This window comes from Emys orbicularis, chromosome 6 (assembly GCF_028017835.1).
Source record: "Emys orbicularis isolate rEmyOrb1 chromosome 6, rEmyOrb1.hap1, whole genome shotgun sequence".
Classification (NCBI taxonomy): domain Eukaryota; kingdom Metazoa; phylum Chordata; order Testudines; family Emydidae; genus Emys; species Emys orbicularis.
In genome coordinates this window covers 41,759,371-41,781,292 of record NC_088688.1, presented here as the reverse complement: position 1 = coordinate 41,781,292, position 21,922 = coordinate 41,759,371, and the positions used below count along the sequence as shown (strand labels likewise).

Genomic DNA, 21,922 nt, shown 5'->3' with positions numbered 1-21,922 from the left:
TGTAGACGTGGCCTCATATCTCTTTCTTGCACGATAACTAATTTAGTTCCCATCATTTTGTATATATAGGTGGGATTATGTTTTCCCATGTGCATTACTTAGCATTTATCAACATTAAATTTCATCTGCCATTTTGTTGCCTGGTCACCCAGTTTAGTGAGCTTCCTTTGTAATTCTTCAGAGTCAGCTTTGGACTTAACTATCTTGATTAATTTTGTTTCACTGTTTACCCCTTATTCCAGATCATTTATGAATATGTTGAATAGCACTGGTCCCAATAAATATCCTTGGTGGACCCTGATATTTGCCTCTTCCCATTGTGAAAATTGACCATTTATTCCTACCCTTTGTTTCCATCTTTTAACCAGTTACTGATCCATGACAAGACCTTACTTCTTATCTCAGGACTGCCTACTTTGCTTAAGAGCCTTTGGTTAAGGACCTAGTCAAAGGGTATCTCAAAGTTCAAGAACACTACTTCACCCTTGTCCACATACTTGTTGACATCCTCAAAGAATTCTAATATATTGGTGAGGCATGATTTCTCTTTACAAAAGCAATGTTGACTTTTCCCTAACGTATCATGTTCATCCATGTGTCTGATAATTCTGTTCTTTACTAATAGTTTCAACCAATCTGCCTGGTAGTGAAGTTAAGCTTACCAGCCTGTAACTGCCAGGGTTGCCTCTGGAAACTTTTTCAAAGATCAGTGTTACATTAGCTACCCTCCAGTCATCTGATACAGAGGCTGATTTAAGGTTACATACCACAGTTGTTAGTTCTGCAATTTGAGTTCCTTCAGAACTCTTGGGTGACTGCCATATGGTCCTGGTGACTTATTCCTGTTTAAATTGTTCTACAACTTCCTCTATTGACACCTCAATCTGGGACAGTTCTCAGATTTGTCACCTAAAAAGAATGGCTCAGGTGTTAGAATCTCACCCACATCCTCTGCAGTGAAGAACAATGCAAATAATTCACTTAGCTTCTCTACCATGGTCCTGTCTTCCTTGAGTGCTCTTTTACCACTCTATCATCCACGGGTCCCAATGATGTTTGGCAGGCTTCCTGCTTCTGCCGTACTTAAAGTTTTTGCTGTTAGTTTCTGTGTCTTTAGCTAGTTGCTCTTTTAAGTCTTTCTTGGTCTATCTTATTACACTTTTATACTTGACTTGTCAGAGTTTATGCGCCTTTCTATTTTCCTCGTTAGGATTTGATTTCCAGTTTTTAAAGGATGTCTTTTTGCCATTAACCACCTCTTTTACTCAGCTGTGATGGATTTTTATTTATTTTTTTGTTCTCTTACTGCTGTTTTTTATTTGGGGTATACCTTTAGTTTGAGTGTCTATGGTGTTTTTAAATAGTCTCTATGCAGTTTTCAGGCATTTCACCCTTGTGACATTTTAATTTCTCTTTAACTAGCTTCTTCATTTTTATGTAACTCCCCCTTTCTGAAGTCAAATGGTAATGTGGTGGGTTTCTTTGGTATTCCCCACCCACCCAAAGATTTTAAATTTAAATTACATTACATTATAGTCATTATTACTGAGCGATTTAGGACCAGATCCTATTTTCCACTTAGGACTAAATCAGGAATTGCCTCTTCCCCTGTAGGTTCCAGGACTAGCTGCTCCAAGCAGCAGTCATTTATGTTGTCAAAAATTTTCTCTGCATCCCTTTCTGAGGTAACATATACCCAGTCAATATGAAGATAGTTGAAATCCCACCTTACTTTTAGGTTATCTATTTTTGAAAACTCTCTAATCTTCCTGAACATTTCGCAATTACCGTCATCCTCCTGTCAGGTGGTCGGTAGTATATTCCTACTGCTACACTCTTATTGTTCAAGCATGGAATTTCTATCCATAGAGATTATATGGTAGTTTGATTCATTTAAGATTTTTACTTTGACTCTATGCTTTCTTTCACACATAGTGCCACTCCCGCACCCAGCATGACCAACTCTGTCATTCCCATATATTTTATACTCTAGTATTACCGTGTACCATTGATTATCCTCATTCCACCGAGTTTCCGTGATGCTTATTATATCAATATCCTCATTTAATACCAGGCACTCTAGTTCACCCATCTTACTAGTTAGACTTTAGCATCTGTATATAATCACTTGTACATTTTATCAATATTCAGTTGTTTGCATTTATGTGTTATACTTACATGGATTCTTAAGTTCTGACTTTCCTCACTAGCTCATACCTGTACTTTACCAACTTCTTTCCTAGAATATTTACTGAGTTTTATATTTACTAGGATATAGAGTTCCCCCTTTTACTGTGATGGCAAATGGCAACAAAATCTGAGAAGAATTTTTTTTTTTTAAAGGGAAAAATATGTACAGAAAGAGTAACGTAGTTGCTAATTTACAAAAAGAGAAGAAAAAAGTTTATTGCAAAATTAAAAATTAAGGAAAAAGGTCAGTTCAGAGGCCCACAGGTCTGACATCCAACAGGATGAAAATCCTAAACTGAAGGAGAGGGTCATCTTCTGTCTTCAGTCTAGATGCAAAGTTGTACATGCATCACATGACACTGCACCATGACACTAGCATGAGACAATTTTATTATTTTTGTATTCACTAAACTGTTCGCTGAACTATTTTTTGTTTCATGAAGCAAATTCTAAATAGCTTCATTCTGATCATTTAACATTACAAAATTAACATTAAAGATACAAATGATCTTAAAACTAAAAAACTATTGAGAGTTTTTTAGTCAAATCTTACACATATCTTGTCTTCTTTATCAAGTTAGAAATAAAAAAAATATTAATAAAGAGGGATGGTGCGTTACAATTTCTTGCTTTAACCCAAATGCATTTCACTAAAAATATAACCATATCAAGCCATACATTTGTTGTAATTATTATTCCCTGTTTTGATAACTAGTTCAACAAATCAACAGCTTTTATTTATGATAGTGTGTTAATAAAAAAAACACACAAACCAAGCCCACCTTAAGCAGCTTAGCAGGGACTTTTGAAATTTACCAAAAAAAGTATTAGGAAGGCTCTCTGGAACAATTATTATTTCTATTAGTTTTCATGATAATTAAGAAATACTTCCACTAGGAAATGGGTACACTTCATCTATTAATTAGGCCAAAACTACAAGTGAAATACCATTAGCTCTTCATTGTAAAATCAAATAACCATTTCTTGTTAAACTGAGATGAAAAGCAGATAATTTTTTAACAAACGTCATATTAAAACTAGGACTTTTTAAAAGCCACAATACTGTTTCCATGCAATCTCTACCCGCTGCATTATTGGGTTATATTCTGAAACAAAAACATTAACACAGAGTAAAGGTTGAGAGCACATATCCGACTCCGATAAAGTAATAGCATTAGGTCTGATCTCAATTTCTAATGTTTGACTTGAATCCACAGTATCTGGATGAGTAGTAGGAGTGTTACTAAGCAAACAATGAAGATGGCCTATAGAAAGTGGGCTAGAGTGTGACTTGGGCTGAGCAAGTGGGCAAAAGGATTAAGACCTCCCTAATTCCTTATGCTCCTGGATGGGGGCCCTTTTGGTGCTTCCATTTCGATGTACACAAGTAAGTGCTGTGTTCCTACTACCTGCACCCCCAGACCTGGAGTAGGTGCTTATTTTCACCTGCCATATATCGGCCAGCTAAGCTGAGCCAGTGTCGGGGGAGGGAGGAGAAGAGATAGTGGTAGTAATTTATACCAGCATGAACCAGCAGCAAATGGCAATCCTCGCGCAGCAAAGAAAGAATGCAGAGAGCAGCAACACACTGTCCCTTGTAACTCAGGGCAGAGTGCATATGCAATCACTAGCCCAAAGCAGTGTCTAATGCACAAATAAAGAAAGCAAAAAAACTCTAATCTTTCAATTATAATTATCTTATGCATTATTTAAAACAGTGGTAGTTAAAAATACTCACACAAGTGTGTTTGAAGACTAATTAAAAATACTGTCAGTTTAAATACACTTATGACCACTGAGGTGTCAATATTAACTAGCATTTCCACAAACTAGAAAATCTTATTAAAACACTCAGAGTAGACAGAAGTAGCTATCATAATTCCATTTGTTTGGAAGACATATCACAGAAGTTTCTCTACAAGTGTGGTACATACAAATAGGCAAATATTCATTTAACATTCTTTTTTATTGTTCAGTTGTAGACACTTTATATATCCTTACAACTTCAGGTGAAATTGGTATTTACATTGACATCAGCCTAAAGATAGCAGACTCCCATATTGCAGCTTTTCTATAAAATTTGGCCAGAAGCAGCAATATATATATACAATATTAATTATATAATATTAATTATCGTGTGTGTGTGTGTGTGTGTGTGTGTGTGTGTGTGTGTGTGTGTGTGTGTGTGTGTGTGTGTGTGTGTGTGTGTATTTTTTAAATACTTTCAATGATCCCACATTAATAGGGAAGCACTGAACTCTTATTTCCAAGATGCAAAAGTTTTGCAGATTTGGGGGTGAAGGTGAGGAAAAGCCCTGCAAATTGTCAAATATCCTCCATACATCTACTGCTGGGGTAGGCAACCTATGGCACGTGTGCCAAAGTCAGCACATGAGCTGATTTTCAGTGGCACTCACACTGCCCGGGTCCTGACCACCAGTCCGGGGGACTCTGCATTTTAATTTAATTTTAAATGAAGCTTTTTAAACATTTTAAAAACCTTATTTACTTTACATACAACAACAGTTTAGTTATATATTATAGACTTATAAAAAGAGACCTTCTAAAAATGTTAAGACGTATTAATGGCACGCAAAACCTTAAATCAGAGTGACTAAATGAAGACTCGGCACATCACTTCTGAAAGGATGCCGACCCGTGATCTACTGCCTCACATAAAAGCCTCACAACATATTTTTATGATCCAGAAACCATCTTTCAAACATTTATGAAAAATACTGTGAGCTTTACAATGGACAGTTAAATTCTAGAGCAGGCGTTTTCCCCTTAGTTTCCTGTATATCCTCCTTTCACATAGACAGTAACACGTAAATGTGTCTAAACTAGCTTGAAAACATGCATCCTTCAAATTGGCTCTCACAGCAGATATTTTTAACCTTAAAATTTGGCATCAGTTCTCAATGGAAAATATTTTAGAACAACAACATGGGATTGATGTAGCATAAAGTCTTAAAATACATTAGTCAATCCTGTTTGAGAATTGAAAGTGTGTTTACATATTTTAATAAACATGCTGTTGGTTCAAAAGAAAAAAACAAAAAACATGATACTTACCACTGTGTTACGTTTTTCCCCCTACTGCTTCTTCCCTGAGCTTTCAAAGCCAACATTCTGTGAAAGGAAAAGAGAAAAAAGTTTACTCAATGTTCTGCATAATTAGATATAAATTGTTCTTTTATATGTATTATATCAGAGATTCTCAAACTGTGGTCCGCGAGTTCCATTCAGGTGGTCCGTGGATAGTTCCCTCTAAGGTGCGCACCTGGGCAGCTGCACACATAAGAACGGCCGTACCGGGTCAGACCAAAGGTCCATCTAGCCCAGTATCCTGTCTACCGACAGTGGCCAATGCCAGATGCCCCAGAGGGAGTGAACCTAACAGGCAATGATCAAGTGATCTCTCTCCTGCCATCCATCTCCATCCTCTGACAAACAGAGGCTAGGGACACCATTCCTTACCCATCCTGGCTAATAGCCATTAATGGACTTAACCACCATGAATTTATCCAGTTCTCTTTTAAACGCTGTTACAGTCCTAGCCTTCACAACCTCCTCAGGTAAGGAGTTCCACAAGTTGACTGTGCGCTGCGTGAAGAAGAACTTCCTTTTATTTGTTTTAAACCTGCTGCCTATTAAAGAGAATGATGGGCCACCCACCTAATTAGTGAAGCCGTGCAGGCATGGCTCCACTAATTAGGTGCCTGGACCCTGGAGAAGATGCACATGTAAGGTGAGATGGTGGCCTTGGGGGGAAGAGGGGGTAAGTGGGAGGGGGCAGTGGGGTAAGAAGAGGAGGTGGAGGGAATTGGGACGTGCAGGGCTGCGGTGGCCAGAGAAAGAGGTGACTTTCCCCAGCTCCAGGGCTGCGGCTGCCAGGGAGAGACCCCCCCCCCTCCTTCCCAGCCCCAATGGGGGAGAGAGGGCACATCCATCGCATTAGAAAGGTAATATCAGTAGCTTACAATATGAGTTGTGTGCTTTTATTTGTAGAACAAAAAACGTTTATTATTATTAAGTTTTTTTTATATAGCGCTTTTATCCAAAGCGCTTTACAATAGTTAGCTAACAGTACAAACAACATTTGGAAAGATCAGTAAGTGATCTGCCAAGACCCTCAGCAATTTTCAAATGGTCCGTGGGAAAAAAAAGTTTGAGAACCACTGTATTAGATATTTTACTTTGCATTCAGGTCATTTAAAAAAGTTGTGCTTATCGTGGTCTGAAGAACTGAGGGAACTTGAAAGCTATTTCATAAACGGTAGCCAAAAAGTATCTCTACAGTAAAGGGCAACATCACTTTCTCCTCTACTTTAATTTTGATTTTAGATTATTTCTATATTATTATTATCATCATCTATATTATTTCTTCTATAATCCTTACCTAGCATTTTTGGAATAGGTAGCAAATATCAACCCCAGTATAAAAAAGTTGAGAATTCATTATAATGATGTTGAAAGACATCTATCCTAATAAACTGATTTATATCAGCACCATTCTCTCCATATGATCCTGAAGAAATCTATCTGAGAAGCTAAACATAATAACTAGAAATTAATGGAGCATGACAAGATTGCACTTCACCCATGCATTTAATAACTTAACTTTCTACCAGATTCCTTCTCAGCAAATGCTGGACAAGGCACATTAGATAATTTTTTTTTAAACTGAACTAAAACAATTTGTAATAAGCAAGCTTTTGAACCAAAAATTGTTCCAGGTGAAAGACATTTCTTTTTCAACTGAATTTGTGCATATTTTAAATTATTTGCTGCTCCAATAAAAAGGGCAATTTTATCTACAACAGGGATGAGCATGGTACAATTGCCTCTAAAGATCAATCTACCTTGTCTACTTTTTCCTTTAGAGATTAGAATTGTCAGCTAAAAACATTTTCTGCAGCTGACAACAATTATGCACAAAGGAGTTCAAGTTGGTTGCAGTATCCTTTGAAGTAAATATACATTATGTAGATAAGAGTGTATATTTGGACCAGACAACAACTTTATACCAATACAGAGGAGTAAGATTTTAATTACACCTCTACCCCGATATAACGCTGTCCTCGGGAGCCAAAAAAAAAAAATCTTATTGCGTTATAGGTGAAACTGCGTTATATTGAACTTGCTTTGATCCGCCGGAGCGCGCAGCCCTGGCCCCCGGAGCGCTGCTTTACCACATTATATCCGAATTCATGTTATATCAGGTCGCGTTATATCGGGGTAGAGGTGTATTTCAATTTCAGTCTAAAACATTCCACACCAAAGATTAATAGGTAATTACCTATCTTGAGGTTTGGCATTGTTGGCATACAATTAAAAACAATACCATAGGCAGTATTGCCAAAATGTCCAAGTGTCTAAATAATTCAAAGTCATATACCCCAAAAAATCACAAGACTGCCTTAGAACTCATGACATCATAAAAATATTTTCTGCGTTCATTTATATGTCTTCTGGTTTTTGGGCCTCCATGGTTTACAGTTTCAAACTTTACTCAAACAGCCATGAAGGCCAGAAACTATATTTTTTTTAATAAAGAAAATGAAAGTAAGCTGAAATTCTCATGTAATCAGATGACTCCAGGAGCTGGGGTTTAACAAAAATAAACACCAAATATCATGAGCTGGCAAAACAGTACATAGAAGTTAGTGAACAAATCACCTAATATCGTATTTTTCCTTCTGCCTTACACTTCCAATTATCATCCAGTCATCACATTAACCTACTTTTAAACCCAACTGTCTTCACCATGTTATCACGCCACACAGAAATCCCCCCCATCTCCAACCACCTGAGCCCCTCACCAACACCCACTCAAGCACATGAGCTTTGTGCACTCCTCACAAGGGCAAAAAAATTGGGCTATTTCAGAACAGGGTGGGAGAAGAAGGAATTCCAAAGGAAGCTGGCCCTCCTGTAGGACACACTGCCAGTAGTACCCTCTCTTTTATACCAAAGGGGATCCAGGCCGAGTGTCCCCGCTGATCTCAACTCCAACAGTAAATACTACAACTTCTTACAAGCAGCAGCAGAATTTTTTATTTACTAACTCTATTTGAACACAGCGGTAAGATGGAAAAACAAGAGAGATGGAGTATGAAAATCCATTTTTATCTGTAAATAAGTTATTTATCAGTCCTTGTTCAGATCCTGCTTTCATACAAGCCACCAGACAGACATAAAAATATTATAAAATTTCAGGACTTGAAAAATTCACTCACCTGCCTGTCCAACTTAGGAGTGGTGAACCAGCATTCCCCAGACTTTTATACTAGGAAGGATCAAGCTGATACTGAGCACAACAGAGTGCACACTACTTCTCATTCAACTTCCTGAACCACTGCTAATGGCACACAAAGCCCTAATCCCAACACACACAAAAAAGGCATACAGTTGAGGTCAAAAAGCTCTTACTAGGAAGAAGAGAACTAAAGCACTGTCGTCTCTTTCTAGTGTTGCTAGATCATGCAATTTTACCGCGAGTTCTATAATATTTGGTGTTTTTCTTCAAGCCCCAACTTCTGGATTCAGGAAGCCACATGAGAAACCCAACTTTCATTTAAAAAAAAAGTTTCAATTATCATGGCTGCAGAGAAAGGCTGAAAATGTATTCCTTAAAAAGCTTAAAAATCAGAAGGGGAAAAAAAAATATTTAAAAAAATTCATGATTTTTAAGAAAATCATAGCTCTCCATTTCAAGTAGGGATCTTTCTGGCAGTTCATTCATTTTACTCCAACATCTATATTAGATGTAAAATTGCCACTTGTCCAGGTTTTCCCAGGATTGTCCCTTCTTTGAAGTAGCTTCCCCAGAAAATCTGTAAGAGGGTTCAGTTCAGACTGCCAGCTGTCCAGTTTTATGGGCTCAGGATCATCTCAGATGTCATGGGGGTTTTATACCTCAGAGGTGGCAAGTGGCAACCCTAATTTGATGAAACATCATCTCTATTCTTCTGTAAACCTAGTGCTGTGTACACCAGTGGTTAGATCAGCTTACAGTGCTGAGGGGTGTGGATATTTCAGATCCCAGAGCATCATAGCTGGGTCAATGTAACTTTTTAGTGTAAACCTTGCATATCTTACTCTCAATTTTAAAAAAAGTCAAACCCTATTATCCATTCAACTGTGGAGACCTTTAAGATCTTTTTGTTACAATCCCCAGTTGAAACTTAGAAATAAAATTCTTGGTTGTCATTTTGACCACTTCACCCACTCTTCCCATCCGCTCTATTGGTGCCTTCTCCATCACATCAAAAACAAGCTACTTAAATTTTAAATTTAGTCCCACTAAATCTATCATATTGTAGGCAGTCAAGCTGATAATACTCTCCCCAACTATACCAGCCTTTAACAATCATTAGTCAAATTTTTCCTCAAAGCACTTTCTGTGAAACCCAGTAGCAAAGTGTCCCATTCCCTCTCTAGTGCTGGTCCACAAAGAGGATAATAACCTATTACTGCTACCAGTTACTCCATTAGCTCAAGTGGTAGAGGTCTGTCTGGTGAATCTAACATTTCTCAACCCTGGGTTGATACATGGGTATCAATATGTCATCATAATGCAGAAAGTTGGATTGTGTAACAACTAGAACAGGTCAAAAGTCTTTCTAAGAAGTTTTTATTTTGTTAAAAAAAAAAAATTCTTTCCCCATCTCCCTGATCTGGAAAGTTTAGCGGGTGGAGAGGAGGTGTATTTTAGTTTTTTCAATGGAACCTCAGATAGTAATTTTTCATTTTTCTTTCCATTTCTCCACATTCTCCTTTCCCTTCATTTTTTCAATGGCAAAATGGGGCAAAAATAAAGGGAAGAGAAAGGGGAAATGCTCAAGAACCAAAAAAAAAAAAAAAAAAAAAGCCAAATTTTTCCTAAATAAAAAGTTTCCATTAAAAACTTTAAATAAATGAAAACTCATTTTTTTAAATTTGCACAAAAAGTTGTTGAATCCTCTGTGTTTTAAATCTTATTGCCCTATAAAATTACCTTCCATCCTGATTTTACAGAGGTGCTTCTTTTACTTTTTTTCTTTATAATAAAGTTCTGCTTTTAAGAACCTGATTGGTTTTCAGTGCCCTAAAAACCCAAGGGTCTGGTCTGTGCTCACCTTGATTACCTATTTGGTTTGTATATTATTCTCAAGCCTCCCCAGGAAAGGGGGTGAGGGAGCTTGGGGGGATATTTTGGGGAAACAGGAATTCCAAGTGGTCCTTTTCCAACTCACTTGGTGGTGGCAGGGATACTGTCCAAGGACAAGGGAGAATTTGTGCCTTGGGGAAGTTTTAACCTAAGCTGATAGAAATAAGCTTAGGGGGTCTTTCATGTGGGCCCCCCCATCTGTACCCTAGAGTTCAGAGTGTGGAGGGAACCCTGACACTCATGCTCAAACTTTTTAGTGTTGGCCACAGATACTGAATAAAATCTATAGCTTAGCAATAGGTATGGATAACTTGGGCCTTCCCATTCTAAAAACGACTATTTAGCAAATCTTACAACTTTCTTTAAAAGTTACACAGTTGGCTGGAATTCCTCATTTATGCACTCATTCCAAAAGCAAAATTATTATTTTAAACTTCCAAGGAAGTGTTTAGCTGTTTTTGAGTTTACTAATTCATTTTTAATAATGCCTATCATCATAGTGAGTAGTATGACAGATCTGGAGCTGCTCTGTAATAACTTATCAATATTTTATCTTCTGTTGGTCTGACTGTTATTGTGTGGTTTACTGTATGCATATATTGAGTGACTTCAATAGCAAGACTGTCAGAAAATGCAGGAAAGGAGGAGGACAATAACTTAGATAACCACCTCTCAGCAAACACCCATGACTCTTGACCAGAATGTTGCTACACCGACTGCTGCTGAGCCACCCAAACCAGCTTATCCAGGCTCAGAAAACAGAGGAGAGCAACAAGACTTGAGACTTTTTTTTTTTTAAATCTAAAGACTCACTCACACACACACACACACACACACACACACACACACAACGGAAAAGGAAGATGAACCTAGATTTCAGAGGTTCAGGGTTTGGGGAAAACAAAACACAATTTAAATTAAATACAACTACTACAGCTACATTAATGAAACATGATGACTGCATTTATGGTTCTCACAGCCATCATAACATTTTCCTCCTGCAACCACGTACAAAATGTTTTAGGGTTTGGGGGATTTTTAAGTTAATCTACTGTTCATAAAAGATGGATGCAACCATAAAGACTAAAATTCTATTTATCCACAAAAAAAGTAAAGCAAAGAGACCAGCACTGCAACCTTATATACTATACTCTACCAATGCAACTCAACCCTGTTCTGTCAGCATCAACTTTAAAAATAGGAGATGTTAGTTCTGTCTTTATGCTCGATCAACTCTTTGCATCTGCAGAGACTGTACATAAGACAAGTGATTAGCGCCATTAACACTGACAGTTTTGTAGTGTGAATACTTGTCCACTGAACTAAGACCATCAACTGGATCACACCTTTAGTAAGGCAGTTAACTAAGGCCTGGTCTACACTACAGAGTTAGGTCAACTCAAGCTGCCTTTGCCGACCTGACTAGGGAAATGTCTACACTAAAATTTCGCTCCCGCCGATGTAACTGCCCCCCTACACCGACTTCATCATTTCACTTCCATGAGAGGTGTCGAGTTTAGGTCAACGTAGTTAGGTCAAAGCAGTGTCAGTGTAGATGCTGCATTACTTATATTGATTTTAGTGGCCTCCAAGGGGTGTCCCACAATGCCCCACTTTCACTGTTCTGGGTCACTGTTTTGAACTCCACTGCCCAGAGCAAGGTACACAGGAAGCCGCCCTCCCCTTTAAAGCCCTGCAAAATTTTGCGACTGCATTTCCGGTTTCTCTTGGAGAGCTCACCTAGCAACTACGCAGCTGACCATGCTGGCTCCATACTGGAAACGCACTCCTGCCTGGAGTACATAGAAGGTGTTGTATCTCCTGGGTCTGTGGGGTGAAGAGGCTGTGCAGGCATAGCTCTGATCCACCCATAGACACTTATGAGCAGATCACTCAGGGGATGGAGGAGAAGGGCTAGAAGAGGGACAGTAGCAGTGCCGCATGAAAGCCAAGGAGCTGCAGCAGGTGTACCAGAAGCCAAGGGAGGCTAACAATTGCTCTGGTGAGGAGCTGCAAACCTGTCAGTTTTATAACAAGTTGCATGCAATCCTCAGACGAGATCCCACCACCTCCTTCAAGAGCGCCATGGATACTCTGGAGGAGCCCAAGTCACAGGCAGTGTTCCCTCTAATTTTTTAAGTCCATGTGTGGAATGAATTTTGTTATGTGCACCAATATGAAGGTGATGTGTGGCAGGGGTGGGGCTGAGGGTTTCAGTGTGTGGGAGGGGATTCAGGGCTAGGGAAAAGGGTGGAGATGCAGGGGGTGAGGGCTCTAGGGTGGGGCCAGAGGGGAGGAGTTTGGGGTGCAGGCTGCCCTGGGGCTGCAGCAGGGAAAGAGGACTCCCTTCTAGCCCTCTCTCGCCGCAGCAGCTCAGGGCCAGGGGAGTCTCGCCTCTCCCCAGCCACAGCAGCTCCAGCTGGGCTGGGCCGGGAGAGAAGCGCCTCTCCCCGCCTACACGGCCCTTGATATCCTGATGCGCAGCCGCGCAGCTTAGAGGAAACTTTGGTCACAGGCCCCTGCTGTAAACCACAATGAGTGAGAAGAATATGGGGGACAGGCGACTGGGGGAATCCAGTAGCACAGTGGGGCAGAACCTGTTTTGGATTCCTGGGCAATCCAGCTAGTCCCTACAGTCCAGCACGGGCAAGCCTCATACAAGCAAAGGAATTTCTGGTAAGTGTGCATCTTGCTTTGAAATTGCAAGGATGGAACCCCCAAAGTAGCAGGACACATCTGTTTATTTACTCTTTACTTATGGAACAAGAGATAGTGAAATAGTAACTCTACCTCTACTGGTTATCTGCTTTTCATTCCCCTGTAGAGTTAGAAAGAGGGAGCCCCACAGAACAGTTTATGTGCACACGGATGTCCTATGAATCCTCCGTAGATATCTCAAGGAAACTTTCCTGGAGGCAGTCTGCAATCCTCTGCCAAAGATTTCTGGGGAGGGCTGCCTTATTTCTTCTACTACAGTAGGACACTTTCCCACACCACTCACCAATTATATCAGCAGGTACCATTGCATCACATAGACTAGCAGCATATGGCCCCGGTCTGCAGTTGGATGCCTGTCAGAGCTGTTCCCTTTCCACCTATATTATCCTCAAGAATGAGGTATCAGCTAAAACCAACACAAACTGAATCCTGGCACCATTTTCCACAGGTGAACTGACCTATTCCCATATACTCGTGCCCATGACATGGGATAACATCAGGCCCGCCGACAGCAATTCTGGGCCCCAGGGCAGAATAGTCAATGGGCCCCCGCGCACACACAAACCGCACCCACACGGACACGGTCTGCCTGACATTTGGGCGGTGCTGCACCTGCACTGGCTGGTACCCAACGAGCTGCCGGCTGCGCTGCTGGGCGTGCTCTTTCAGCACAGCCAGGGCTTCCATATGCCCGCCTGGTAGGGTTGCCAACTAAGTGCGCAAACTCAAAGACCCCTGTCCCACCCCTTCTCCAAGGCCCCACCCCTCCTCACTCCATCCCCCCTCCCTCTGTCGCTCGCTCTCCCCCACCTCATTTTCACCAGGCTGGGGCAGCAGGTTGGGGTGCGGGGGGGGGGGCAGGCTTGGGGAAGGAGTTGGGTGCGGGCTCTAGGCTGGGACAGGGGGTTGGGTTGCAGGAAAGGGTCAGGGAGTTGGCACCTACCTCAAGTTGCTCCCAAAAGCAACAGGCACATCCTCTGGCAGTGGCTCCTAGGCAGGGAACTCCGCACGCCGCTGCCCGCAGGCATCACCCCTGCAGCTCCCATTGGCCACAGTTCCTGGCCAATGGGAGCTGCCGAGTTGGCACTGGGGGCAGCGCATGTCCGTTTCCCCCACCCCCCTCCAGGGGCCATAGGGCCATTCCTGCCGCTTCTGAGAGCAGCATGGAGTGAGGGTGGGCAGGAAGCCTGCCTGCCTTAGCTCCGCTGCGCTGCTGGCAGTGGTGGCGGCCCCCGTGCCCCTGGGCAATTGCCCCCTTCCCCCCCACCCCCAGCGGATCTGGATGACATGTTCCAACAGATCCTGCAAGCTTCTGCTGCTTCAAATACCAAGCACAGGGCTTGGAGAATCACCTTCGTGGACAGTATAGCCAAGGACAGAGCAAAGAGGAGAAAGGCACAGGAAAAGGAGAGAGACATGAAGCAGTAGATATTAGTAAGAAAGACATAGTGCAGACTCTTGTGACCTTCCGGTTCATAGGTCCCATGCTCACCTCCCTCTTCAGCCCATAGAGAACTGCATTCTGGGACCTCCCTACCTGCCCCCCACCCCCACCCCACCCACTCCACGTGGCATCTGGGGCCGCAGCACTACCAGTAACAACTTCACCCAAGGGAAGCGCACAGGGAATCACAGCTGCACATACACTAACCTGTGAAACACGCGGTTGGTGTAGGTGTTTCTGAAATGGAAATGACTTATTTCCCCTTCAAAATACTTATTTTATTTATTAAGCCTTATTCTGTGATAAATGTGTCTGTTTGCATGGGTATGGAATAAAAGTCTATTTATGGAAACTTAATCTTTATTAGTTCACAACATATGCTAGCGGGGCTGACATCATTCACAAATAGTAATGTGTGTCTTTGCAATGTTATAATATGCACACTCACCGCGCCCATTACAAGGTTCATACCGGGATGCAGAAGAGCAGGGCCAGGCAGAGCACACTACAGCAACACACATTACTGTGGTTCACTATTGAAATGGTCTCTCTCAGCCTCGCTGAGCCATATAGCTCTGCTCAGCTCTTCTTATAGCCCTGGTATCTGGCTGCTCAAATTCAGCAGACAGCCACTCCACCTCCACCCCGGTGGAAACTTTTCCCCCTTTGCTTCACAAATATTATGCAGGACACAGCAGGCAGATATAAACATTGGGATTTTTTTTCCACAGAGGTCCAATCTCATTAGTAAACAATGCCAGCATCCCTTCAAATGACCAAAAGCACCTTCTGTATCTCCTCAGCTTGCAGTTGAAGCACTCCTTCATGCTGTCGAGGTGACTGGTGTACAGTTTCATGAGCCAGGGGAGTAAGGTGTAGGCTGGGTCTCCCAGGATCACTATTGGCATTTCAACATCCCCAATGGTAATCTGCCGGTCTGGAAAGAAAGTCTCTGCTTGCAACTTTCTGAAGAGTCCTGTGTTCTTAAAGATGCGCGCACACACCCCATGCACCTTCCCTCACCAGCACACATTGATGTCAGAAAAGTGTCCCCAGTGATCCACCAGCACTTGCATTACCATAGAAAAGTAACCCTTTCTTTAACTCTTTGGCAATGTGGTCTGTGCCAAAATAGGTGTGTGTGTGCTATCTATTGCCCCATTGCTGCAAAACCATCCACTTTGTCTTGCACATTGCCCAAAGTCAAAGTCCTTCGTAGCAGACACAATTAGTGGTCCTGCACACTTGCATCACAACAGCTTCCACCAGTGGATTTCCAAATTTCAAATGGACTCCTGACTGATCGGTAGCAATCAGGCATTGTAAGTTTCCACAGACCAAAATGACACTGCACTGACAGTGGAGAAGTGAGTGGCAATCGGAGTCCCTGCGCTAGAGGGCTGGGGCGATCTCTGCACACAGATCCAGGAATGTGGCCTTGTACATCCAAAAGTTCTGCAGCTACTGGTAGTCATCCTAAAAGTGCATGACAATGCAATCCCACAAGTCAGTTCTTGTTTCTCAGGCCCAGAACCTATTCCATGAATGCCGCCAACAACTTCGAATTGTTTCTATGTCCCACAGCAATCTAGCCTCGAAGGAATTGTTCTGTTCCCCGCAGCTCCTCTGGTAGTTCTGCAAATACTGCAGGATTAGGCGCCCCATGCTCGCAAAGCTCATCAGAATAATGCAGAGCTGTGCAGGATTCATGCTTCTGCCATAGATGGCAGACAATGAGGAGGGACACGTGAGTTTGCGGGGCTTTTGAAAAGAGGCATGAAGCATTATGGGATGCAGATGAAATTATGGGATGGAGAACACTGCATTATGGAACATTGAAATCATGTTCCTAGTCGTAACTTAGGTCGACATAATTTTGTAATGTAGATGAGCCCTATGTCTACTCATTTTTGCTCCTAGTCTAATTAAAGTAATGCCACTGATTACAATGGGAGCAGAACTGGGTCTTTAAAGCATGTGTGTGTAAACATACCCATATGCAGGGGGGTAAGAGGAGAAAAATCTCTAATATATGTATGTGCACAATAAGGATACATCACAATTTCTAGAATAATATTAAAACTAGCTAAACTACAATGTTGTATTACTGTAGTTTTTAGAAACCCAGCTTCTGCTGGACAAATCACATTACAGCAGTAACCCAGTTGGCTTTTTACCATCTGCATCTTGCTAGAAAGTTGCAAACTTTCCTTTTGGATGCAGATGCTGCCAGTTATCCTTGTGTTTGTTACACAAGGTTACACTATTGCAATGCATGGGGCTACATCTTAAAACCATTTGGAAGCTGAGGCTGGTTCAGAAAGGAGTGGCTCATTTATTGAGCCAAGCATCTTGCTGTGAACATATGTCAAGTGCTGCAGGGTCTGTGTACGGTTTCTAAAGGGAATTTAAGGTGTTAATTATGACCTATTAAACCCTAAGTAGCCTGAGAGTTGCCTACCTCAGGGATCATCTCTCCTCTGCCATTCTGCCACAAAAGCAGTTAGCAGGAATGCCCGAGCTGGATCCCTTTCAATATAAAGATGTGGGAGGACTAGTAGGGCATTTGCTGTGTGGACTCCAGAGCTTGCGCACTCTTAGGCCTTGGCTACACTTGAGAGTTACAGCACAATAAAGCCACCCACAGCGCTGTAACTCACTCCCCGTCCACACTGGCAAGGCACGTACAGCGCTTTATCTCTGCGGCTACAGCACTGCTTGTACTCCACCTCCCCGACAGGAATAAAGAGTATTGCGCTGCCGCGCTGTGGCGCCAGTGTGGCCGCCCAATGCGCTCTGATTGGCCTCCAGAAGTATTCAGCAGTATCCCACAGTGCCTGTTCTAGCCACTCTGCTCATCAGTTCGAACTCTACTGCCCTGGCCTCAGGTGACCAACCGTCAGACCCGCCTTTTATATTCCCTGGGAATTTTAAAAATCCCCTTCCTGTTTGCTCAGCCAGGTGTGGAGTGCTATCAGTGAATCTTTCCAGGTGACCATGCCTCCATGCGCCAAACGAGCCCCAGCATGGAGCAATGGCGAGTTGCTGGACCTCAGTAGTGTTTGGGGGGAGGAAGCTGTCCAGTCCCAGCTGCACTCCAGCCATAGTAATTACGATACCTTCGGGCAGATATCAAGGGCCATGATGGAAAGGGGCCCATGACTGGGACGCACTGCAGTGCAGGATTAAAGTGAAGGAGCTGCGGAATGCCTACCACAAAGCCCGCGAGGCAAACCGCTGCTCCGGTGCTGCCCCCACGACTTGCTGTTTCTACAAAGAGCTGGTCGCGATACTTGGGTGTGACCCCACCTCCACTCCAAGCACCACCATGGACACTTCAGAGCGGGAGGAGGAGGAGGAAAGCAGGAATGAGGGTGCTGGGATGGGGGGGGAGACACCCCGGAATCTCTGGAGGCATGTAGCCAGGAGTTCTTCTCAAGCCAGGAGGAAGGTAGCCAGTCGCAGCGGCCGGTACTTGGTGGAGGACAAACAGAAGAGCAGGTTCCCGGTAAGCGGCTTTTATTTTCGGGAAGGAAATTTTTCGGGAGAGGAGGGTTAGGGCTGCATGCATGCCTAGATGCGGAATAGCGCATTGATGTGGTCTATCACATCGTGGTAATCGGCCTCAGTGATCTCTTCGAAAATCTCATCCAGAACGTGGGCAATGCGCTTGCGCAGGTTTATTGGGAGAGCCACCGTGGTCCTTGTCCCAGTCAGGCTAACGTGTCAGTGCCACTGTGCCGCGAGGGGCGGGGGGACCATTGCTGCACTCGGGCAAGCTGCATATGGGCCAGGGCGGAAGCCACATTGCAGTAGAAGACCCTCCCTTGCTTCTCAGGTCACCCTCAGCAGCGAGATATCTTCCAGGATAAACTCCTGTGGAAAATGTTGGGACAGTGTTCAGTGTAGGTGCCCCCTGCAGCTGTTGGCTCTCCCCAAGGCACAGAAACCCAGAGGACAGTACAGCCCTGAAACAATCAGTCCCCCTTATTCACCATTTTGGGGCTCCCGTGGGTTATGTGCTCTCTCTTTGGGATGGGAAAATGATGCTATTGTGTAGACTGTGTGCGCCTTCCTTAAGTGTAGGGGAATCATTACTCTGTCGGGTATAAACAATGCTGCCTCTGTTAAGTGTTGCATTTTGCCTTTACAGATGCAACCTTGAGATCTCAGCCGTCCGTGTTATCACTGGCTGAGAGACTGCAAAAACTCCGGAAGAGACCGTGAAAAAAGCAAAGAAGACATGCTGCACGAAGTGATGCATCAATCTCTTACAGAGAATCAAAAAGTGCAGGAGTGGAGGGACAGCGAAAGCAGGATCCGCAAGGAAAACGCAGCTCACCGGAAGCAAAGCACGGAGCGGCTGATAAGCATCATGGAGCGCCAAGCGGACTCTATCCAGGTGCTCGCAGCCATGCAGGCGGAGCACTACCGTGCCTGTCCCCCCCTGCAGCCCTTGTCCCAAGACTCTTTCCCTTGTGCCCCCATGTCACCTCCAACCCACTTTCCCCAACATCCGGGTTCTTACTGCCACCAGCTGCCTCCAACACCTGTATCTTCACCAACCAGCCCTGAGAACTACGATCCTTACCCTCTGCACTCAACCCCCATCACCTTGCAGTATAGCCATCCTGAAGTGCAGCACTCATTGCACAGCGCTCCAGACAGGACATAAGCAAATCTGTGATTGTACCGTTCCCCACCCCACCCCCTTGCCCTTTCTGATTCCCAAACAGTTGTGTTTCTTTCAATAAATTAATTTTCTTTTCAATAAATGGATTTTTTGGCTTTGAAAACATTCTTTATTATTGCATAAAGTAAAAGATACCTTAAAAGATACCTTAGCCCAGGAAAGAAACAGGCACTGCAAATCAGCTTAGCAAACACAGATTCCTACTAACATTGTAACCACTGCACTTCACTCCCGTGCAGGGCACCAGACATTACTGCTGGTTTTCAGCCTCAAATTGCTCCCTCAAGGCATTCCTAATCCTTGCAGCCCCGTGCTGGGCCCCTCTAATAGCCCTGCTCTCTGGCTGTGCAAATTCAGCCTCCAGGTGTTGAACATCAGAGGTCCATGCCTGACTGAATCTTTCACCCTTCCCTTCACAAATATTATGGAGGGTACAGCACGCGGATATAACCGCGGGGATGCTGTTTTCGGCCAAGTCCAGCTTCCCATACAGAGATCGCCAGCGGCCCTTTAAACAGCCAAAAGCACACTCCACAGTCATTCGGCACCGGCTCAGCCTGTAGTTGAACCGTTCCTTGCTGCTGTCAAGGCTCCCTGTGCAGGGTTTCATGAGCCACGGCATTAACGGGTAAGCGGGGTCTCCAAGGATCACAATGGGCATTTCGACTTCCCCTACTGTGATCTTCCGCTCTGGGAAAAAAGTCCTGGCCTGCAGCTTCCTGAACAGACCAGTGTTCCAAAAGATGCATGCATCATGCACCTTTCTGGGCCAGCCTGCGTTGATGTCAATGAAACGCCCACAGTGATCCACAAGCACCTGGAGAGCCATAGAGAAATACCCCTTCCGATTAATGTAGTCGGATGCTAGGTGGGGTGGTGCCAGAATAGGAATATGCATCCCATCTATCGCCCCTCCACAGTTAGGGAAACCCATTTGTGCAAAGCCATCCACAATGTCCTGCACGTTACCCGGAGTCACGGTTCTTCTTAGCAGGATGCAATTAATGGCCCTGCAAACTTGCATCAACACAATTCCAACGGTCGACTTTCCCACTCCAAACTGGTTCGCGACCGATCGGTAACTGTCTGGAGTTGCCAGCTTCCAGATTGCAATAGCCACCCGCTTCTCCACCGGCAGGGCAGCTCTCAATCTCGTGTCCTTGCACCGCACGGTGGGGGCGAGCTCCTCACACAGTCCCATGAAAGTGGCTTTTCTCATCCAAAAGTTCTGCAGCCACTGCTCGTCATCCCAGACTTGCATGACGATGTGATCCCACCACTCAGTGCTTGTTTCCCTAGCCCAAAAGCGGCGTTCCACGGTGCTGAGCATGTCCGTGAATGCCACAAGCAATTTCGTGTCGTACGCGTTACACGACTCGCTATCATCGTCGGACTCCTCACTGTCACTTTGGATCTTAAGGAATAGCTTGATTGCCAAACGTGACGTGCTGGCAAGACTCGTCAGCATACTCCTCAGCAGTTCGAGCTCCATTTCCCGCAGACCGAAACGGAACACAGATCGCGCTGCACAGAAACCGTTGAAATGTGGTGCCAAATGTGGACGGAAACACAGGGATTGCTGGGATGGGAAGCGATGCATCATGGGGCGTTGGAACAGGACCCAGAATGCCCCGCACCCCCTTCCCACAACCCAAGGCGCCAGAATGGAAAGAGGTGTCCTGTGGGATAGCTGCCCATAATGCACCGCTCCCAATGCTGTTGCAAGTGCCGCAAATGTAGCCACGACAGTGCGCTGTCAGTGTGGACAGACTGCAGCACTTTCCCTACTCAGCTGTATGAAGACAGGTTTAACTCACAGCGCTATACAGCTGCAAGTGTAGCCATACCTTTAGCCTGAAATAGCCTGAATTTGCTGATCTTTAGGTCATGCAGCAAAATACATCGGCTTGATGGGGTTTTTGGAAAAGGCTGAGGGTATGCTTCTCATACCAATGAAGGGGTGCAAAGGAGTTTCTGTAGGTGACTGGCTGACTGAGTTGCTGCAGAAATATTTACTTTAAAACTTCTGGAATTTCACAGTCTTGTTAGTGATTTGTTAGGGTGCCTAGAGACTTGGATACACATCATCTTATTATTTTAAATCTAAATTAATAAAATGTACAGAGCCCAACATAATGGAGGCCTGTTCCTTGATTGGTGTCCAAAAGTGCTACTGCAATACAAATTAACAAAATACACAGTAGTAACGCACACTCACATATGCATATATCTGGATAACGCAACTCTGCTGACATTCAGGAAAGATACTGTAATGAACATATGCAGTAGAGGATCTCCACTATTTTCCAACCAATTTTTTTTGTTCATACTTGGCAAATTCCTCAAAGAACTGCATGCATGGCAAGTTTGAACTTTTATAACAAAATTATTTGTGTTAGACAAATGCCAAAAAAGCCTCTGAACAATTTTCTTAAGGCATAAAAAAAAAATCTTTTAAAACATTAATAATTCAACAACAGCTGAACAGATTTTCAAACTTTCTTAAATTTCACCATGAGGCTTATAGCAATATTGAGAAATTTTACCCAAGAGTCAATTTTATGATAAATTAGAAGGCTGAAAGGGAAGACTAGAACAGAAGTGAGTTTTCTCACACTAAAGTATGCTGAAAACAGATTTCTTTATTCTAAAATATCTTTCACTTAATGAAATCTTAAAAATCAAATAAATAAATCGTGTGTAGAACATGGCTCCACAATGA

The 21,922-nt window shown here is 43.4% G+C and overlaps 1 protein-coding gene across 1 annotated transcript in view; it reads right to left on the bottom strand.

Annotated features, from left to right (window-relative positions):
* The window catches only part of ERBIN (erbb2 interacting protein), a 232,135-nt gene that overhangs the window by 149,600 nt on the left and 60,613 nt on the right, over positions 1-21,922 (bottom strand). The window contains exon 3 of the mRNA XM_065407058.1: positions 5,266-5,322. The gene's annotated coding sequence lies outside the window, so the exon portion shown is untranslated. The remainder of the gene's footprint in view (positions 1-5,265; positions 5,323-21,922) is intronic.